We start from the raw sequence: 22,261 nt of genomic DNA, 5'->3' as shown, positions 1-22,261 counted from the left end.
CATCTTATAAAAGTTTGCCCTCATTCTATCAAAGCCTCACAGTAATAATGTATTTCTCCAGTAAAGCTGCTGGAGTAGTTTCACCTCCTTTAATGCACTAGTATTTAGCCTTTCGTACACGTCAAGAGTGCATGAAGTAAATTAGTATCTACATTTCATTTAAATTTACTGTAAGAGGTATGGGGAAAAGAAGGAAAAAAAAATTCTTGCAGAGGGAATCCACTTCTCATTTCAGATCTCTGGCCAGGCTCAAACTGATACCACTGGGTGGATTTAACACATTACCACTGTCCCTGACCACTCAAATGCTAGAGAGGACTCTCTTTGTAGGTCAGATCACTTCAAATATGAACTCCCTAATCCGCTTCAAAAAGCGAGGTTGGCCTGAACAGTCTAAAGAGGTTGTCTGAGATAACCTGCCTGATTTTTGCCTTTGGGGGATCAGGGAGCAATCTTATTTTAAAGGTGCTCTAGCTGACTCAGGAAATGTCTGCTGCCCTCATTCCAAGTCAGTAAAACAAAGTCAGAGCACTTGTACCAAGACCTGCATTGGTATAGGTAATGTGGATTAAAAAAAAAWCAGATCAGTAAAGATTTTTCATACAGGCAAATGCTTTAGTGTCTTAAAAAATAATCTACTTCACTACCAAAGACTTTCTCTCTCCCTTAAATCTCATACACAGGGGAGAAAGAAATCCATCTCCAGGACTTACAAATTCCCTATCCTCACATGCAAAGGCACATTAGCTCCTTTCTACAGGCAAGGAACTACGATATTACATCTGCCTTGGTTGAGCTATACTTAAGATTAGCTTAAAATCTGTGAAATATTTAAAAATTGTAAAATTATGGGGAGGGGCAGGGAGAGATATCAAAAACACCATCCACAGCCACAACCAGTATGTTTATGCTGAGAAAATGCAATTGATTCAGAAACAGCTCTATGGAGGCTGCRGAGGGAGATAGGAAGGAAACAGAGAAAGAGGATTTTTGCTGAAGAAGCTCATTTCGTTCTGGGAACCGGTTTTGCCTACACCAGCAGAAGAGCTGAACGCAGCCGCAGAGGAGCCGTGTAACCTCACCTGCTGGGTATGTCAGACCGCAGAGCTCTAGGTGAAACCTGTATCGCCCAGATCAGAGGTAAGCAACCTCTGCTTGCCAGTATTTACACTTACTAGCTCACCACAGACGTTGCTTCATAACCAACTTCCCCCTAGAAATGCTGCCTCTTATTTTAATAGAATCATCGAATCATCGAATCAGTAAGGTTGGAAGGGACCTCTGGAGATCATCCAGTCCAACCCCCCTGCTCAGCAGGGTCACCTAGAGCATGKTAGACAGGGTTGCATCCAGGCGGGYCTTGAAGATCTCCAGAGAAGGAGACTCCACAACCTCTCTGGGCAACCTGTGCCAGGGCTCCRTCACTCTCACAGGGAAGAAATTCCCCCTCACGCTCAGGCGGAACTGCCTGTGCTTCAATTTCTGCCCATTGCCTCTTGTCCTGTCACATGGGACAACTGAAAAGAGTTTGTCCCCGTCCCCTTGACACCCTCCCTTCAGGTACTTGTACACATTGATCAGATCCCCCCCTCAGGCTTCTCTTCCCCAGGCTGAAGAGGCCCAGCTCTCGCAGCCGTTCCTCATAGGGCAGRTGCTCCAGCCCTCTGATCGTCTTCAGAGCCTTACCTATAGGTAGACAGAAAACTGGATTGGAGAAACGATCTAGCTGAAAAATAATCTGACAAAAGGAGGGAAAAAAACCCAAAACGCTAAGCTTCATAGTAGCGACAGTCAGTCTTTCAGATTGGTTTTAAGTAGGAATCATAAGGAGCAGTGAAAYTTGGACCAGACATCAGGAATCCCTAGCTTCCACTCTTGGACCCAGATYCTACCAGCTTTTTGATGGGAAAAATGTTAATTCTATCACAAAAACCTGTAGTGACAAAAGATTAAAAACACCATAAGGCAAAAAGAACAGCCCAATACCACACTGTAACACTTTGCCTGCTGAAATCTAGCTCACCTGCACCTCTTGTGTGCACGTGGGCACAAGGGCAAGTGTGCATCGGTGTGATAAAAGTTTCCAATTCTATACAGTAACCTTCAAGCAAAAGAAATACCCTGAAATATTTTTAAATGCATGCAGAGCCTAAAACAGCAGCTCTTATTGGTAATATAACATAATTAATGTCACTTGGTTACATCATCCAGGAAATTAATCTAATCAGCTAAAATAACAAGACAGTCAAAACTTGGCTCCAAAGGGAGAAGCTGCCCTTTCTGAGCAGATCTGCTTTGCCACACACCACGGCACAGTTTAACCCCCTACTACCACGGACGGGGGCTCTCGGYAAGATTTTCGGGACCACCTGCTGCGTCTTCCCCCACAGCCCCTGGGCTCTGTGCCGGTCCCAGGGACTCAGTTTAGTAGTCTATTTTTGACCCTATTTAAATTGAAGCAAAGGTCTAAAGTCATGCTTTTTTTTAATATATATAGTGACTACTGATTTTGTACAATCTTTGGGGGAGGAAGTCTAATCAAAACTAATTAAACAGGGTGTTTCTCGGGGTAGGAATCACCATTCAATCTGAACCTAAAAACGCATTGAGTCCTGGCCCTCCGGCAAGCAAGACTGCATCAAACGTGAGATAAATCGAGGTTATTAACGGCAACGTAACGGCTGGCTGCAAACTCTTTGGTAGGTGGCAAGGAACCAACCAAGGACGACAGCGAGACGGGGGCGCAGCTTCGGAGGCAGCAGCAATCATCTGTCAGGGACAAGAAATGTCAAATCCGGCAGCTCGGGGGCAGAGCAGTGTGACTCACCCATGAATGCAAAGCGCACAGTCATCCTCTCCACGCTTCCCCCCAACCCTGGGGTCAGGCATCAGAGACGCCTGCAGCAGTTCCTAGTGATGYTGCTCCAGCGTGCAGCAACACCAGCCCCTGTGGCAGGGAGGATACCACCAGGTCAAAACAATACTTAACTAGCAGATAAAAGCCAGCAGGGGATGACCAGAAGCAGCTCCATGGGCTGTCTGCACCATGAGACAGCCCTACCGTGGTCACGGGGTCCCTCACCTTGCCCCACGGGTGCCCCATAACTGCATTTGTTCCACCAGCACACTTTTGACATATCCCACAAGCAACGGTGGCTTCTCTGCTTCCCTCTCCTAGCTGGAAAGCTAACCATGTCCCTCAGCAAACAGCATGGTCTGGCAGCCCAGGAGGGCCATCCTTGCCGCGCTGAGCACTGCCCCAGTTCAGCAAGGTATTTAAGTCAAACAAATCATTGGCCGCCTTGCTAAGACACAACTGTGGAAAGCACTTGCTTGGTACGTTGGTCTTCATCTAACAGACTTCTGTGAGACTCTATCACTTCCATAGGTGAAATTTCTTCATCCCTTGGGAAGGGACAGTTTCATTTCCATGATGAGTTCAAATTAGCTCGGAAGGAGTCCAGAAGTAGGAGAGAGRGCTCAGTACGTTTTCTACCTAGAGAGATCACATTCTGACTCCACTAACCTTTCCTCAYCTGCGATGCTGAAAGAAACTTCACCTCAGGGAATGAGACGTTCAGAAGTGTCTTGCTCAGCCTGCCATGCCACTTGCAATTTTTAAAGGAAAAGGAATTGCAGCTGCAGGACAGGCTACTGGAGAGCAGAAAGGGAGAAAAGATGTTGTGTGTTACGTTGCCTGAAGAGTCCCCATGCTGGACCCAACCATGCTAGGCGCTGCACAAACACAGAACAAAAAGTGATGATCCCTGCTGGATTTAACATGACAAAAAGGCAAGCAGCCTCTCTGCATTTGGATAACAACAGCAGCAGATAAATTCCACATTTCAAACAAGGCTAAGACATTAAACAGAGCCTCTGTAGAGCGATTAGGTAGAATAAAAAAGAAAAAAAAAGGAAAAAAATTGCAACTCCTTATGTTCTTGTCCATGAACTGATTGGCAGCAATAGCCAGGGAACGCGGCCTCTTTTCCCTAACACCACGGTGCAGTACATAATTCAGTGCACTAGAGGTTAACAGTTTGCCCAAAGGGCTGCAGAAGATGGCTCACAGAAAGACCTGCAGTACCTTCTCTGGAGTTTGCTCGGAAAGATCATTGTGTTCTCTCGCTCAAAGGCATCTGTGGGGTCCGCCCTCTTGCTGCACCACTGTCCCCCGACAGACCATGCAAAGGACACGTAAGCAAGCTTGAGAGGCCAGGTAAAATACACACCAGATCTTCGCCAGCACAAGACGCTGGGCAAGCAGAGCATGAATAAAATAAGGGGAAGAGGAAGGTAACAAAGAAATTGTTTCTCCTGGTAGAGGCACACAGAAAGGAGATAGAAAAGCATTAACCCTTTTCCAGGCTCCTACCAGAGGGATTTTGAGTCTGAAAAGTCAGAAACAAGCAAACAAGTAAAGGCAGGCATGGGCAGGAAGGAAAAAGAAGCAGAGGAGACCTATCTATTTTTTTTCTTTTTTTTATTATTATTTTTTTTTATGACTTACTAGTCATTTCTGCTCTGCATGCTTTAGAGACAACCAGTGATTTCAAATGCCGTTTTCATCCTCTCCACAGACTCCTTTGAAGTGCAGGCTCGTATCACTCTGCCTAGCATGGAGGCACCTACTGCCCCCCTCACATCTCCCAAGGCAAGACACTGAGCTGATGGTACACAAGACAGCAAGGAAAGAGAGAGACCTTYCACTGCAGGCTACAGAGAAGCATCCTCCCCTTGAAACAATACAAAAGTCAGGGAAGCAAGWCTGCATCTTAGTGGAAGATTTTGTTCCTCTGTTCTTGCTATCTAACTTCAAAAAAAAAAAAGACCTATTCATTTTACAGTTTTGACTAAAATTAATCAATATCAACAATTAAGTTTTCACTTAAATACTTCTAAATAATAATTTTAAAAATAGCTTTCAGATAAATGATTTAAGACAACTGACTTCGAGCTCTGAATTTACTACGATCTATTAGAATCTATTTAAAGACATTAAAAGCACAAAGCATAAATGAGCTTTGCTCTAATTTCCATAAATTAAGAGGTGYTGCTTTTTAGAACACATGAAATACAGCTCTGGAGGTCAACCCAGTCCCATAAACGTATTTATGATGCCATGGACTGCCGTAGCTGAGCAAACAGACACATTTCATCTCTGAACTGTGCCCTGGAAACCCAGTTTCTGCTGCATGGAAAAAAAATACATATATATATATATAAATTGGTTTAATTACTTGAAGATCCAGTGAACCAGCTGGTGCAGAGGGACTGTCTTTTTCATTTCCAGAAGGAAAAGCCAAAGAATTTCAAGAGCTGRGCAGTTAGTTCTTCTCTTCTGACAGGCAAGCCATAGCCAGGTAGGTGAGGATGAGAACTGCTTATGCTAAAGTCAAGTATTTTCAGAGATRTTTAGSAACCTGAGGATTACATCACTATATGACCCCAACCACGCCCAATATCTAAATCGCGTTAGGTCACTGACAACCACCGCAACATAGGGAGCCCGACTCGTGCCACCTTGKTAAGTCCAGCCTCTCKTAACTGTACTATCAGTTAATATTGTCTTACTTTGCAATATAAACCAGCTGCAACACCGTAGCACATCATGGAGATGCATTCACACCTAGGGCCAGGTTTGTTAACGCTTCCAGTATCACTGACTGCAAAATAAAAACACAAAAAAGCTAGAAAAGGCTCTCAAACTTTTTTTTTTTTTTTCCCTGTGGAGGGGGGGAGGGTGGTAGTGAGTGAGAAACTTATTTCCTTGYCTGGATTACCATGTCTCTTATAGAGGTGCTGGTAACACTGGAAACTAGTTATCTGCCCGGAAAAAAAACCCTTCTCCTCTTTTACAGCCCACAGGTTAACTACATCAATGGGGAAGGCAGCAGCAGGTATTTACAGAAGGATGAATACTGACTCCAAAAGGAGAAACAAGAGCTGGGAGAAGAGAGATAGGAAATAATGAAAGGAGGAGAGAAGGTATTTATGAGTATGAACCACACATTTCTCTAGACAGACATCTTTCCATTAATGATGGATATCATAATTCCCCTAAATAATGCAATGAAAAATTGTTTAATCATTTAAAGGTATCATCAATAATAAATATGTCAGCTCCTAAGCTAACATCACTCTTCTCCCCTGCTCAGGGACCACCTTCAAGAAAAGACTAAGAACACTGTCACCTTTTAATCCTGCAGAGATGCTTCGCTATTACAGTCACGAGACCCACGGAAATACCCGAGATAAAGGRGCGGAAATTAGAGCGTGTTCACGCCGTGTAGGGTGTAAAAGCAGTTCATACCACTGCTGCCAGCCCTGAACGAGGAAGGTCTCCTAGCTGCAGAGCCGGGACGGGGGAGGACCGACCGACGGCGGCGGCTGCAGGTCACTCCTCCCGCGCAGGGTGCGGAAAAGGACAAGCGGAGGCACCGCATCGGACGCAAGGCAGTGGCGCTTAAAGTTTCCGGAGAGGGCACATCAAAGGCTCGCGACGGGCCAGCGGCATCAGCAGGCGATGCAGGAAGGCACCGGGCTAAGGACGAGCAAGGGTGCAGCAACGCGAGGCAGCGCGCTCGCGGCCCGCCRCACCGCGCAGGCAAGGGGGATCGCTCGCCAACGGTCCCTAAAGCGGGGCTCAGGAAGCAGAATTACTTCTAAGGGATACAGGATTGCTACGTGAGCGCTAGGAAGTACTTGGAAGGGAAGGAAAAGGAAGAAATTTCCCCAAATTTCCAAAAGACCAGCATACTTTCCAGAAAGCGTTTTCCCTATAAACAAGAAGGGCGAAGGAAGGCAGGGGAATTCAAGCTGCATAAAACTGGCATCATCTGCCAGTGGTCTTCTAAACTAATTTACCGGAATCCCTAAAAAAAAATAAAAAAAAATAAATAAAAGGTAACTACCAGTATGGAAGATCTAAATCTAATTCCACAGAGAAATCTAAAGCATGCGGTGTCTCACAGCGAGGAAATCCAGCCCTCTGTCTCTGCCAAATTTCTATCAGGGTTTGGGGTAGGACAAAAGGTTTGTGCCACCAAACTATGATTTGTATTGTTTCATTTTTTTCTCTTTTCCCTTGGAGTCACTCTTCCGATTCAGAATCGGTACTATTTTAAGCAGCTCTGTTAAAAAACAGGATTTAATGCTTGTTCGGGCTGCCCATAAAAATCTTTTCCACTGGAACAAAGATTTAAACCTGTGACTCAAAATGACTTTACAATGGGGGGTTGATTATCAAGAGGACCAGAATATCCTCTTATTAGAAACACGCTCACTGGTCTTTCCTGAACTTTACGTGGTGGTACTAACTCAACRGCTTGTTTGGTTGCAGACAGGCAATAATGGTTGTATTTGATTCAGGGGAAAAATATACGTATAGCTTTTGTAATACATAAATCGGGCAGGTGTGCGCGCATACATGCACAGACCCGCACCCCCCTAGACGYGCATGCAGAAACGCGTACACCCTTCTGATCACCTTCAGCAACAGATAAATAGGAAAGAAAAACACCAAATCACAGGAAAYGACACTGGAAGGGACCAAAGGACACATGCCACCTGCTTGCCCCAAATAAAACAAGCCTATCTAAAGCATTTTTTAAATCACATTAACATTCCCGCCTCGCCCACTTGCCAGGTTTTTCGGCCGGATCAGCTCCCTGGACGGGCTTGCAGCAGGCTGGGGCCGGCGCAGCACCCACGGGCCGCCCGGGCGCACCCGCGGGAAGCGCCGCCCCAGCGCCCGCCCCGGAGGAGGCCGCTGCTGCCCGCTGCGGAGGCCCACGCGGCGCGCTCGCGCCCGGCACGGGCTGCAAGCGGACGCGGCCCCGCGGCGAAACTGCCCCTCCGCCACCGCCTCCCTCCCCAGCGGCGGGTGCAGAAGCCCAAAGCACCGGGGGGTTTAAGCCGTTTCGGGACGAGAGGGGGCTTCGGCATCCGAAAACGCGCGGTGGCGTGCAGCGCGAGGCCGCTAAGGTCCCAAAGCCCGGGGAAAGTGGGTCAGGGCTCCGAGGGGGCCCCAGAGCTGCAATGCCAACGGTTCGGGGAGATAAGGCAGGGCAGGAGCACACAGCCTCAGCACGCGCGGGGAGAAACCCTGCCCACCTTATCACTCACTGCTGACCAAACATCAAAGGAAGCGATGCATCAAATTCCTTGTCCGTCCTTACGCAGAAGGGCAGATTAGATTTTAAGGCCACAAGCTATCAGCTACGAGCCTATGGACTTGCTTCAGGAACGTCAAAGCGGCATCATGTAAAAGAGACTTTTGTCACAACCGTAGTGACCCAGATCTGAAATAGCACCCATAAAGAAAAARATCTGGAGACTTCCTATCCTGTTTATCCTGACAGGTAGCCAAAGTGCGGCCTCCTGGCAAGCAGAGAGAACATCCACAACAACTTTGTCCAAATTTAAAACTGTACTAAGGGGAGAAGAGCACAGCATGTAAAACTTTTGTTTGCAAGTTTTCTGGCTGCTCTTATGTCAGCAGAAGTTACTGGAAAACTCAAAGGCAATCATTTGTAAAGCATGTTTTTGCTCTGTGTAGTTCCAGCATAAAATTCTGCACTGAAAACGTCAACAGGGTGACATGAGCTGATTGCCTCTTAAAGCAGCTGCAACATACGTTTCTGTTCCTATGTCAAAAAACATCTCTCAATTTATACACCATGCAATAATTATTTTGCTAATCACAGGGTGCTCTGAGCTTCTCATCCTGAATTATTGTTATTATAGTTGGCTCAGCTGCAAATGCGCTTGCCTTCCAAACACACAGTCCTAGGCTAGAAAAGAGGAGCGAGGGGTTTAATCCTTCACTGGTTGCAGCACACGTCAGTGAATGGCATTCTGGCACACAATTTCTTTTAACGGGAAAAATAACATCTTTTGGTAGGCTTTCCATTTTAAGTTAGAACAAAATCACCACAAAAAAAGAAGAAAAAAAAGGAATACTGGGTAAGGCAACATAACACATGCTATAGCCTCCTTTCAATTCACCAGCTTAGAGCTATATTTATCTCTCAACTTCAATGCAGAAACACATTCCACTTAAAAAAAACTACTGAGTTGCCTAGAAGAGACACTCCAGTAGCAAAGGCCACACACTTAGATACTGGGGGCGGGGAGGGGGGTTGTTTTTTTTTTTTTTTTTAGATGCTCTAAGCTAATTGAAATCTGCCACCTACAACCCGTACGCAATCCCTTCAGTGGGCAGATATGACTTGGACCCAAGCCAACCTTAGCTTGAAATGGTTTTGAAAGAAACTATCATATGACCTGGCTATTTTTTAGCCATCCACTTTCACCTACTTTCCTCTAAAACATCTGGCTTTGGCCACTGCCCAATGAAAGACTGGGAAACAACAAGCATCTGCTTCAATGCAGCAAGCCAGTTGCATTTAAGTCCAAAATGCAGGAGTAGCACCTGGAGGAAATGCTAACCTGGAACAACTTAGGCTGATGATGACTCTGCATTAGATAGGCATCTGGCTATTTCAGACATGACCTGCACCATATCCCTTTCAAGGTATGGTCCTCTGCACCTCCCAGTTGCAATAGTGTAATTCCACTGCATGTCCTATCCTGAGTGCTGTAACTGCTATGGGAGTTCAAGTCCTGCTACTACAGAGTGGATTGATGGCGCTGCTAAGGTTCATAGTAGATAAAGAGCCCATCCCTGCTCCAAAGTACGCTGGGCAAAATCTCATTCGGGAGCACAAAGGAACAGGCCCAAGCGGCTTGAAAATAGAAAATTACCCTAGCAATTGGCACTAACTGAGCCCTGTGTGCAAGAGTCATCAGAAAGATCAAGTTATGAACACRCCCTGAAATATCCCCTCACCCCAGGATGGCAGAGTGCAGGCTGTGGGGGGTGGTATGCCAGGACACTGGTTAGAGAACAGCCAGAACTTGTGAAAGAAGTCTGCATTGCAGAGGCACAAAAACAAAAATAAATAAAAAAAGAATGAAGAGTCATCCTGAATGAAACATGACACTGAATGTTTACACTTCATTTGATAAGCCTCACGTATTATCAGCAACATGAACAGGAAGGTCTGAAGTCCTATTTCTGTTTATTCACCTTGATGATACCCCGAAAAATTGTGATCACGTTACATCTTCCAAGAGGCAATTCCTATCCAAATGGCAGCCCCCCCTACAGATACGCTTGCATAAAYCAGGCTCATTAGAGAGACTGAACCGGCCTCCAAAGCCCACGGTCTGAGGCACCTCTGCAATCGGCACCCATCGAACAAGCACTCCGGGCACAACCGCCAATCCTGCAAACGGGGGCCTGGAAACAGCCTGCTTTCCCAGCACAGAAAGTGCCGCGMTGGGTCCTGCAATTTCTTGGGAAAAAAACAGCTGTGCAAATGAAGCCATCCAACTAACGCACTTGCTGTCCTCAGCCCACGAGGCTGATGCAGCCAAGAATAAGATGCCTGCCATGAAGCGATATTGAGCGTGTTCTTCAAATTGCCAACATCGAAGTGTTTCCTTATTTCAGATCCCTCTGTTTCTACAATCAGAAACAGTCAAAACAYCCAGCTTTATAGTCTACGAGTCAAGCCCTAAAGGACACTGAGCTTTACAGCTCTCACTGCTTTCACAGAAACGGAAAGTATTGTGCGGGATCTGGCCTTGCTTGCATTTACAATTCCCACCAGCCCCAGCGGTGCAGGACTGCAAGGCCAGTACTCTTTCTATCTGCTTTCCCCAAGCAGCGTTCTCTGGTGGCTTATTGGGATTGCTCAGATCGACGAAGCTGTTACTAACGCACACGCAAACCAAACCGCTCAGCCGATCCCAGCGCCTGAACGTCGGCTCCCGCAGACGCACGCCAAGCGCGGCGTGCCACACGCTGCAAGGGCTGGGCTCAGCCCACTTGCGCTCGCGGGAGATCTGCCACAGTCCTGGAAATACAAGAAAATAAAATACGATACCCATCTACAGCAAGAGGAAATGGGAGCAGCTCAGAYTCCCTTATTCCTTTTTCAAGCAGGAGGAGGAGGAGAGACACAGCTGTGGCTGCTCCTCTAATCTGCAGCAGAGGCGACAGCCAACACAGAAGGGGGTTGCAGAGATGCTAACCGGGTGCATCGCTTGATTTGCACCTATGAGAGAAAGGAGGAGGCAAGCAAAAGATAACTGTAAAACAGCTCAGAGCAGGAGCCAGAAACACATAGAGGAGAAGGTAAAGAATGAAGAGATAGAATAGGAAAGAAATAGGAAAGAAGAGAAAAGAAGGCAAGAAAAAAAAAAGGGGAAATACACATATGAGAAACACCACGGGCATAAAAATTAAACATGAAGTGGAACAGAAAAGGGGAAGTGGAGGGAAAATGAGAGGAGGAAGCAAGGAAAAAGCTAAAGCTAAACAGGCAATAATGCTTCCACACATACATGTTTGTGTATATACATGTATGTAAATACACACGCACRTATAAGAATTGACACTGTGCTATGCTCAATCTAATCTGTGTGAATAAAAGCAAATACAGGCTCCTACAGGTCAGCGTTGGCATTTTTCACCTGTATCGGGATGCTTTTTGCACCCTTTTTGTACCAAGTTGACTCCCCTGTTTACTGCTCCTAAGAGCAAGAACAACGCAGCAACCACATAAGCAAATTCACCCAGAGCGGCACATGAATGAGGAGGCAAGCAGATGTCACATCTCTATCGTGTTTGCAGAGACAGCCACAGACCCTCCAGAGAAATATCAGCATTATTTATTATTGGCATTACACACAGCACCACCATGAGCTTGACACACCAGATGTGTCCTTGCTGGCCATTACATAAAAACAGAACACAAAAGCCATTCTCTGTCCCACAGAGCCAACAACCTAAAGTAAAGACATGATACAGATAGAAAGTAAAAGCAAATTAAGGTGGGCTGACTGGACTAGCTTAAGAGTTGCCAAAGGATATACCACCATCTCACCATACATGGTAATCCTGGATGCRCGCATCTAAAAATCTTGCTTCAGAACAGAAGCTGAGAAGGACTAAACCACAAAGAGAGCAAGAAAAGACCCACCCATTCCCTGTTCTCAGAATGCCCACTATAAACCACTAATGTAAACGGCAGAAAGATCCCTCATTCCTGAAACAGCAAGTTTCACACAGTAACCCACMTAAGAATCACCGTATCTATCAAACCACACAGAGAACCACCCCTAATGAACATGACCACAACGTCCATCATGATCTTGACTTCGCAATTCCTTTTTTGCATGCTGGTTTGTTTAAAATACATTTTTGGGTATAATRTTTTTGAGCATCGCATTCTGTATCACATTTTGGGGCATCCAAAACTGATGGGGACCAAGASCCATATATGAATTACCTTAGAATCTATGAGTCTGTCTACAAGGTGATAATTAAAAGATCTTAGAGATCTTTAATTTAATACTTAACACACAATCTAGACAGAATGRCTTGCCTTGACCAGTTAATGAAACAGGGTGTTACAACCCCATCTTGTCTGTGCAGAAAATCCCTGGCAATTAACTCTAATTTCAAAGAGGYGAAGGGAGGGACGGAGTATAGAGTTAAGGATGTTTGGGCACATGTCTTAATCCTGCCATTTCCTAATTTTCATATAGTCTGAAAAAGCACAAATCAACCCAGCTAACTAGAATTTCAGTTAAGTATATTTCAATGATCAATTTAAACACTGCATTCATCACCAGATTGATTTCCAGGTAGTGTATTAAGTGTTGAACTACCATCTGGTATGTGTTATTTCCCCTGTTTGCTCCAGTCCAGCAACAGAGGGTTTTGTTTTGGTCATATATTCTCCAACTGTCTTTAAACATAATATTGCTCTCTACYTAGAAAAAATAAGAGTCAACAGAACATACCTTACACTTGCAGCAGAATATGATGAGTTTTGGTGGTCCTTAGCTCCTGGCGTAACAGTCGCACAGTGTGAAACTGGGCCCTCTGAAAGCACAGGTTCATTTTGTTGCAGAAAGCTTCTATGGTCTTTGGCACAAAGCTTCAAGCAGCCTTTCTAATACCTGAGGTCCATATAGGAAGCACCTTGAAAAGAGAATAATGACCTCAAACTTTATTTCTAATAGAAGACAAAATAGAGAGGAGGAGACTCCTGCAGAGGAGATAGGCTGCAGCTTTCTGTGCTAGTTGGAGTTTCCTTTACACTGCAGGCTCCGTATCCAGGTGTGACTACTATTCTCAAGCCAAGATACGATGGACATCAGCGTAACCAACAYCAGGACTCTGCCCAGAAAGATGGAGCAGCATCTCTTAATCAGCTGGAGATTAGAGAAACAGTGATGCTGCTGTGGAAGAGCTTCCCGACAGAAGAAATCCAAGAGTGCTCTTTACCCCCAAACTCAACTGACCAACTGTGGATCTGTGTCTTTGGCCAATAGTGACAGCAGGGCAGCTAGAGTTCAGCTTCAGAGAGCTATTCTTTACCCGTGAGCCCACTGCATGCAAGTGCTGGGCTCCTTAGCAGCAACTGTATGCAAAAAGGTTAAATAAAGCTAAGGCTCCTCTTYGTGCTGCAGGAACTGGACTCCGCATTGCATGGCTGGCTCACYTACTGCAAGGTCTGCAGAGATTTCAAGCACGGAGACTGTGGGGATGATGCAGTCTTGCCACTGCTCCCTGAGTATGAGCCTCCCAAAAGGACTTGCACACCATTTCAAGCTCCTTATTCTGGACTCACATGCCCTGCAGCAGCAGAGGGTGGCTGGGAACCTCTCTGTATGCCAAACCTCCAATAAAATGGCCTTTGCATGAGCTCAGCCTTAATACATGCCTACTTCTAACAGGCATAGAAGTCCTTTAATATCYTCAAATGAAATATTAATGTTATTTCATGGACTTACAGGCTTTGTCATGCCTCAGGGAGGCCTAAAATAGACATAGTCCAGACTTCAAGACTTTCAAGGGAGTGTGGTATAAGAGAGATGACAGGCCTGGGAGCCAGGGATCCCACAGGCCAACCCCATTCCCCATGTTATCTCAGTATCTTTGCGAGCTTCAGTTCTCTTTCTGCTGCCAAAGTGCAACAACAGCGTTTTAATCTGCTCAGCACCCAGATTTTCCGTCTAAGCAAGACAAGATACAGGTGTTTGTTCCTAGGAATATTAGCTCTCCTAACGTTACAAGGAGGAGAAATGCATTAGTAAGAGCAACTGTAAGCTCTCCAAGTTAGAATGGATCAGCGTAAATAACTGCAGGCTGTTTAATCCCTCTGCCTTATTTTCCCCTCCCATATTGCCTTGCTCCATGAGACAATGTTAGCAGTTAATTAAGAGTGCCGTAGTTTCAAGTCCTACATATTAGAATTTGATACAGAAGTATTCAAAAAAAATTAATCAAAAGTGACTGAGAACATCCTGCAAAATAAAATCTTTGATAATCTCTTACGCTACTGAGATTTATAAGGAACGCAAGGACACTGAGTACCCGCAGCAGTAGAGCCTACAACAACAGGCAACGTAATATTATGCCTTATGCTAATGAATAACATTTTGGCCTCTGAGCAGACTATGACTTGTCTGAAAGATGGTTATACTCAAGTTACCATGTAGAAACCCRTACATTGTACTTGATCAACTTATCTTTAAAATTGAAATTACAAAATTATTGAAAAAATTCTTTTCCTTTCCCCTCTTCCTCCCTCTTTTCCCCCAATACATGGAACGTTAGTAGATCCCTTTAGGGAAGAAGAAAAAATAAGCACTAGCTTTATCTCGCACACTAAGCTAGGAGATAAGGAAAGTTTCTTTCCAGTTCTTCAACACTTGCATGACCCCAGGTAGTTACCTGGTGAAAAGTCTTCTAAAGCTTTTTTTTCCTGCTTAATTGTGTCGGTTCCAGTCACCAGTCCACCCCCGCAAAGACAGCGGCCGATGCCATTTTGGGCAGAGCTAGAGCAGAAATACTGGATCTCAACGYCGTTACTGCCTGCACGGCAGTAGCACCGGGAGAGCGCCGCTGGTATCAGGGCTCTCACTGTCCCCTGCTATGAAGAAAGGCACAGAAAGGCAGTGTCAGCCCTGCCATGTTTGCGGGCTGCAGAGGCGAGCAGAAGAGTGGAAGGGGAGAGTTACRAAATGGCTTGCCAAGGGCAGTCACCTAGATCCTATCCACAGCCAAGAGCTGAGACCCCATCATCCATCCAGGTTATTTCTAACCACCAGGCCTGGCACATCTCCAAACTAATCACCCAAGATATGGAAAACATTTTCAAGACTAACTTCTCATTGCTTCAGCTTCTTGGACTGTGAAGTAAGAATAACATCACTGTTCATTTCACAGACTCACTGAATCACAGAACRGTGGAGGGTGAAAGGGACCTCTGGAGATCATCCAGTCCAACCCCCCCCATTTCATCGAAGCACTGAGAAGCTTCCTTCAGTCATATCTGCAATGCAGTTTGAAACGTACCATACAAGCRCAAGGGTGATCCTTCACGTAGCATGGGAGAAGCCAGCGACTACATTCCTTAACAGAGAGCAGTAAAGACAGGCGGTGCATTACAGGTCCTGGTAAAAAGGGCAGAGCAAGGGAACTGATTTAACATAGGCCCTCATACATTAAAATCCTGACCTGACTCATACTCATGCCAGAAAACATTTTGTGGTTCCGCTGATCCATGATAACAACAACGCGGTTTCATATAACGGATTAGCCTTCACCCAGGCTACCAGGCCTATATTTAAAAAAGCACCTCTTTCTCCAGTAAAGACAATGTCCCATTCGTCAGTCATACAACGTATGTTTTCTGCTGGGAGAACCTTCTTCATTCTTGGTCCTTCTTTCACACAGATCCAAGCTCAAGTCTTTCCCTTTCAGCCCATGAGTCCACGTTTCCCTTTGATGGAAACCATGAYGCAGAAGCACCACTGCTTCATCCCAACATTGAATCAGGACAAAATCAAGACATACGCTGGGCTCTGGGAAAAGCTCTTCAGCCCCTCAGTGAGACAGAGCAACAAAGATCCTTCTTTCTACTATGAAATTTTAATCATATTTATTTTGCTAACCTTGTACATTCAAAAAATACAGGCCTCTTCCATCTTGTCCCACTTGAAGGCTTAAAATACAAAGTTTAAATTTGATAATTTTTATTCCTTTTGCTTTTTTCTTCCATTTTTGAGCTCACCTTTTCAACTTTTTCATCAACCACAGAAATAGAGACCTGATGGCARGAGGAGCCCTCTGCAGTCTCTAGTCCAACCCCCTACCTGAAATGGGACCACTGTCAACACTTGGTCAGGTCGCCCGTGCCTTTGCCTAGATGAGTCTTAAGAGCCTCCAAGGCTGGAGAKTCAAAGCCTCTCCAGACAGAAATGTTTCCACAGCTACTGAAATCCAACAGCCAGGGTTTTTAAAAGAACATCATATTGTTTTATATCCAAAATAAAATYACATGAGCTAGCAACACTTATTTCCATTTGTATTGAAAGATACTTGATTCAAGTGCAAAAAACACTTGGATTTTTAAAGATATTTAGTGTTTTCCTCTGTAACATCAAGCACTCATACTTTTGTGCTAGTGTTTTTATACAATCCAATAGCACTCTTTTTAACACTTAAAAAAAAAAAAAAAAAAAAAAAAAAAAAACAACCCAACAAAAAAAAAAAAAAAAAAAAAAAAAAAGAACCCTTTTTAAAAAAAAAAAAAAAAAAAAAAAAAGTGAGCCTTTGCCCACCCCCCAAAAACCATCCAATAAGAACAAGAGGTCAGATGTGAGATACCTATAATCAAATGATCAAGCAATGCATATAGCAAACATCCTCCTCTAAAAGCCCCTGAGCAGTGTCTCAAGTGGTCCGYCCCACAGCACCACGCTCCTGGCCTTTAAGTGAGGCTGGAAATGTCATTGAGTATTTTCAGAAGAATGTAAAAAAGCAGTTTTTTGTTCTGTGTGCTAAATGACAAGTTATTTTATTGATATTTTAAATAGTCGCACACATCAACTGAAACACAAAGTGGAGGGGCTGATATATGCCATTCAGGGTCTGCTGTAGCTGTATTATATTCATATATAATAAACTTTATGAGGTTTATAATACAACTAACATTAAAAATCACGTTTTTATTAACRGAGAACTCCAACATCATCAGAGAGGGACCCATGCCAGAACTTTTTCCATACACAGCAGCCATAACGTAACGGGGTCCAGCACAGAATGTGCTCTGGAGCCATTGCTCCACATCCTGCACAGTCTGACGCAGGCCAGGTAGCAGCTCACAGCAGCTTCCACCATGCTACCCAGTGCACAAGCAGCACATTTACRTCAGCGGAAGACTGGCCAGCAGACGACAGGTGACACCTCATCCAACGGCAGGCTCCAACGATACAGCAGCCGGCAGAGAGCTCACTGGGCAAAGCCACCTTCTCTAATCAGCTTTCACAGCCTCAAAATAGCAGTTTCACTCCTTCCACACTTTATGTCATATAGTTGCGTTTCTTATCAGGTCTAGGCTCCCTGAAARTAGATTTACTGTCTTGTGTCGAATGCCTTCACAAATAAGCAGTGCATCCCAAGGAGGTAACATGCTCTTTAGCTGCAGGCACAGGCAGGGAGGAGTTTGCATGTGGGCACTGCAGCTCTCSCAAGTGCCAGCCAGGCAGCAATGCTCCAGCTGCTCTCATGCCGTGCACGTCCCATCCGCTCCTCTGTCTCTGAGCAAGCAACTCCCTTCTAATGACGCACTGTGAGAACTGCTCCACGGGGCWCATGCTTTGCCTGGGGAGGAAAAGGTGCAAGGCAATGCAACAAATTTTACTTCCGCTGGAGTTTTTTGCTTAGTTGCTTTTTTTCAAGAAGAGATGGCTACAATATTATCAAGCCTCGGCCTCAAAATATACAGTATGAAGTCTATCRGGAGTCATATTGTTTCTTAACTGCTGTTAAGTTGGGATTTTCTGCTTGGTGTTTTTGAGTTACTGAGTTGCCTAATCACAGCGGGGCTTTATACAGGATTGCAAAGGAYGCTGCAGCTGCAGTACTGGTGAAAAGATCACAACTCAAAAGTATACGTATTGTTTTTAAGCTTTTCCTCGCAGGCATGAAGGATAAAAGGGAGGCAAACCAATCTCTTAAAATTCAGCTGTTGGGAGCCAAGGAAAGACACCAAATGTCCCAAGACCAAAGGCAAACTGTACACAAGCTGGCAGCACTACAGCTGGCCCGTACTTGTTTCCACATGATTTTGCACCCGTAGGGAACCTCTGAAACACATCATCAGTTCAYGTACCCAACATACCTTTTGAAAATGTTCACCAGAGAAAATCCCTCTCACCATACGCGGCTACCGGGAGCAGAGATTTTGCCACTAAGTCATGAAATGCTGAATGGAAGCTATTCCAACTCAGGAACATGTGGATCGGCACAGGATCCATGGAAACAAAYTGGAACATGGAATTTTCCAGGTCCTCTTCTCAGACTGAGGTCTCATCTGTTGCAAAGAGTCCTGCCAAACCAATTTCAACAGCACAGCTAGCCTCACAAAAATCCTCTAGTGCAGAAGAACTCRGAGCGGATCTAATGCACACGGCTTCCACCGGCACAAGGAGTCAGGACAACCCATTCACACTAAAGGTTTTACTGGCATAATGTACCTATTAATCAGCTAAACACCAGTGGTAAAACTTAGGTACAGACCAGGCATGAAMCCTGCAGTTATCCAGGGAAGCTGAGCAGCACAGAAAAGGCGTTCAGAGGAAGCTAGGGTGGAGCAGACTGCATTGACTGGATGGAGGGAAGACAATCATGGGTTGTTATGAAAGCTGGAATTGGGTCCAGTTTTTCACCTTTAAAATTTGCAGCTTAAAATCAGTGTACTGGCCTACTTCAGAGCCTCGAGGTTCCCAGCACAAGCCAGGCCATGCCAAGGGCCTCCCCAAGCCGCTCTACGAACAATGCAACGGGTCTTGCCCATCGGGATGTGGTCTTGCCTCTCCCCGCGATGCCACTCTCCACACCACTCTCACCGCAGGAAATTCCTCTCCCCAGAACTGAGGAGCACCTTGGGGGCTTTATTAGCTCCCTTTGCTATGCCCAGGAGGGGATGGACGATCCCACAAGCTGAGGACCCTGGTGACTCTGTCCTCTCCCCTCAGGGACATGCTCAGTGTCTGGCAGCTTCAAGACACAAACAGATTCCATCACGCAACGGGTAGCAGCACCAGGGAGCTCGGCCACGCTTTGCTGGGGCACTGCCTGGCGCAACACGGACCACCCACAGCTATGAGCAGACTTATTTATCAGAGGTAGGTATGCCAAAACAACCACAGCCCAGATATGTTGTCCTGTCCCTTTTCCTCACAGCATGGCCCACCTTACAGAAATAGAAAATCCTCCCTGCCCAACAGCCTTTCTATTTATTCTTTCTCCCACTCAGGTTTCAAGGCAGAAATGACTGAGAGGGAGAATCCACCCCTTTTCCTGATAACTTGTTCCAGGGCCAATCATCACCATTGCCATTAAAGGCCTGTGCCATGCTTCCTCATCCAAACAGCCTCCCGACTTGCTTCACATCCCAACCACTGGTTCCAGCGATGCCTTTCATCACAGCCTCAGAGCCCTTTACTGCCCAATATATTTTCCCCGGCAGCAATTTGCCCAGATATCGCTTTTCCTTCAAGGTGGTGGGAGTGCAATCACAGTATCTGCCAACAAATATAAGATATTAACAGCAGCGAAGACGTGATGTGTGGCCTTCAGTGTGTGCAGGATAAACGGCCTGGAAACTCCCACATGATACTCAACCCAGCCCACACTCAAATCACTGATTTCCAGGATACAACTCCACAAATATCATCACATCTGCATCATGAATTCCCATAAAGAATAYGCCACTACCACAGGATACGTTAAAAAGCATTTTGATCACATCCATCTGGCTTGCAGATAATCCAGATGGCTCCAYGTGGCTGGCCTGGCCTCGTGCTGGTTTATGATCCTGCCTTCCTGACACAGCACGATGGAGCCAACACACCAGATAACACCTCACTGCACGTCACCCGTCACACTCACAGCGACAGGAGAAAGCCGAATGTCCATCATTAAATGATCTCCAGCACTTGCCAGAGAAAGAATTCAAGAAACACAAAGAAATCATCTCAGCACTGGTAACTCACAAAACTGATGTCCTCCACTGAACTGCCTGGACACAGCAAGCAGACAGCAGGCACGGTATCTCCACGTATAAATAAACCAAGTGTAGCTGCACATTTAAAGCAGTGTTCGTCGCCAGGGCACTAAGCGCTTTGCTATGTAAGAAAACAGACTGACTTAGGAACAGATGCAGCAGTGACAATGGAAAATATACCCCACAGACAGTGCTAGCGGGTCCACGACAGGGATTACTTCGTTATCCCCCTTCACTCTCTCCATAAATCTACCCAGGAATGAAGCAGGTGTTTAATACTAAAGCATCAGCCAGTGAGGGGGCAAACACAAACACACCMTCCTCTGCTTCAAAATAAGATCTGCATCACCTGGCTGCAAAGAGTCAAAGCTTCCGGATCAGCTATGCGTTCTCCTCTCCGCAGCTTCAGTTTGCACCTTTGCATCCTTCTCGACTCCAAAAGCGGGACCACGGCCCACTGGCCTTCTGCTCAGCCAGCCGGGAGGACCACGGTGGCGGCACGCCCTCGGTTGCAGCCGCTCCAGYGGAAACAGCTCAGGACAGACAACCTGTGCTACACCACCGACAGAAATACAATTCAGTTTGATCCTATCCAACGTCCAGCAGATACAACACGCCTACCAGTGCTGCGTTCAGCTGTGCGACAGCAGTTTCGCTGAGCATGGCTCCGAATTCCTGGCACCGCTCCAAGCTGCGGCGCATTGCACCGTGGGTATCAAACATGATCCTCTGCTGAACTTGCATGCGGTGAGCAAAGGATGAACCCTCAGAATTCCTGCAAGCCACAAAAGCGCCTTTCAGTTCACGAAAATCAGCTTTTCCACTTCCCATATCCTACTGGTGCTATGGTCTGCACAGAACAGTTTAAAAAACACATATATAAGTAGATGTTGTATTTGAAACCCCTACCTTGCAATTGCTGGTGGAGCTGCACCAGCATAAATACTGAGAAAGCCGGAAGAGGCCAGTATAAAAACAGTGATACTGTAGTACCCCATTGAACATCTTCATCTGCAAATCAACAAAAAAGCCCAAAATATACTAATAAATTAAATGCATAGTTACACCATGTTTTCCCTCTAGCTTTGTGCTACAGCTTTGGCATTATGTGTAGCTTCCCCTGCTAGGAATTCCCGATGTAAAAGTTAGTGAAATATACCCCAGTCCTTTTTGTGAAGTATTCTGATTAAAAACGGCAAGATACAGTTCTAATCCTGCAAAGAATGAAGCACAAGCTGAAAGTTGCATGGATAAAGCCCTTCATTATACTGAAATCTAAGCTTCAGTTAGGCTGGGGCATGGGAAACAAAATGCAARATTGCAAAGCTCCACAACCGAACGGTGCCAGCAGGAGACACAACTCACGATCACTTCAGAAAACAGTCAGCTCCCACGAAAGCCATATTCCAAGCGTGCAAGTTCATCCAGGAAGCCAATCTTTCGTTTTAAAAAACTAATTCACATACATAATTCATTTCAGCAACAGATGGGCCTTTCAACAGCGGCAGGCCTAAGCTCTTCCTTATTTTCGCTATTGCTGCATTCCCGTGACATTGCATGGACATCAGCACGCACACTAGGCAGGGTTACGGAAAATCCGTAGGCCTTGCCGGAGCAGGGAGCTCAYGCTGCTTTAGCCGTCCCGGCCTCGCGAGGCCGGCGCAGCCCCCCTAGCAGGGATGCCACTAGCACGGCACAGCTTGTTCCTGACAGGCATACGGGGTTCCCATTGGCTGCCAAATTGCACCTGTACAACCACGTTAATGCAACTTAAATCGCGCAAAGGCACAGTCTTATCTATCAGAAACATAATGACACGAGCCTAGGTGTCAGCCCGGTTTAAGGCTTAATACTATGAAAGAGATAAGAAGAGAGAGGGGGAAAAAAATACAGGTGAAATGGTGCAAACTATGTACGAGATCACTTTAAACTCCCTGGGGTGTGAAGTGGCATTTCCTACAGATATGCAGCACCCAGAATGACAGAGCATCCATCTGCCTGGTCCATGTGCTTGAAAAATATACATATTTATAACATAATTTTTTTCAAATCACAATGGAAAGGAAACTGCACATGATGTTTACAAGACCTTCCTGGATATC

At 45.6% G+C, this 22,261-nt stretch overlaps 1 protein-coding gene across 3 annotated transcripts in view; it reads right to left on the bottom strand.

Annotated features, from left to right (window-relative positions):
- LOC146602061 (uncharacterized) overlaps positions 1–20,866 on the bottom strand; it is a 165,309-nt gene extending 144,443 nt beyond the window's left edge. For 2 of the 3 annotated variants that reach the window (XM_085317335.1, XM_085317426.1), the window contains exons 1-2: positions 15,443–15,523; positions 12,880–13,060 (exon numbers count right to left, since the gene is read on the bottom strand). The gene's annotated coding sequence lies outside the window, so the exon portion shown is untranslated. Of the gene's footprint in view, positions 1–12,879; positions 13,061–15,442; positions 15,524–20,780 lie in introns of those variants that run through there. The other variant, XR_014897365.1, reaches the window with a different exon arrangement.
- Between the last annotated feature and the right edge of the window lie 1,395 nt (positions 20,867–22,261).

The sequence above is a fragment of the Rhea americana genome, unplaced genomic scaffold (assembly GCF_003343005.1).
Source record: "Rhea americana isolate MKP2758 unplaced genomic scaffold, rheAme1 scaffold_0, whole genome shotgun sequence".
NCBI lineage: Eukaryota > Metazoa > Chordata > Aves > Rheiformes > Rheidae > Rhea > Rhea americana.
The sequence above is the reverse complement of the archived record's forward strand: the minus strand, read 5'-3'. Positions and strand labels throughout refer to the sequence as shown.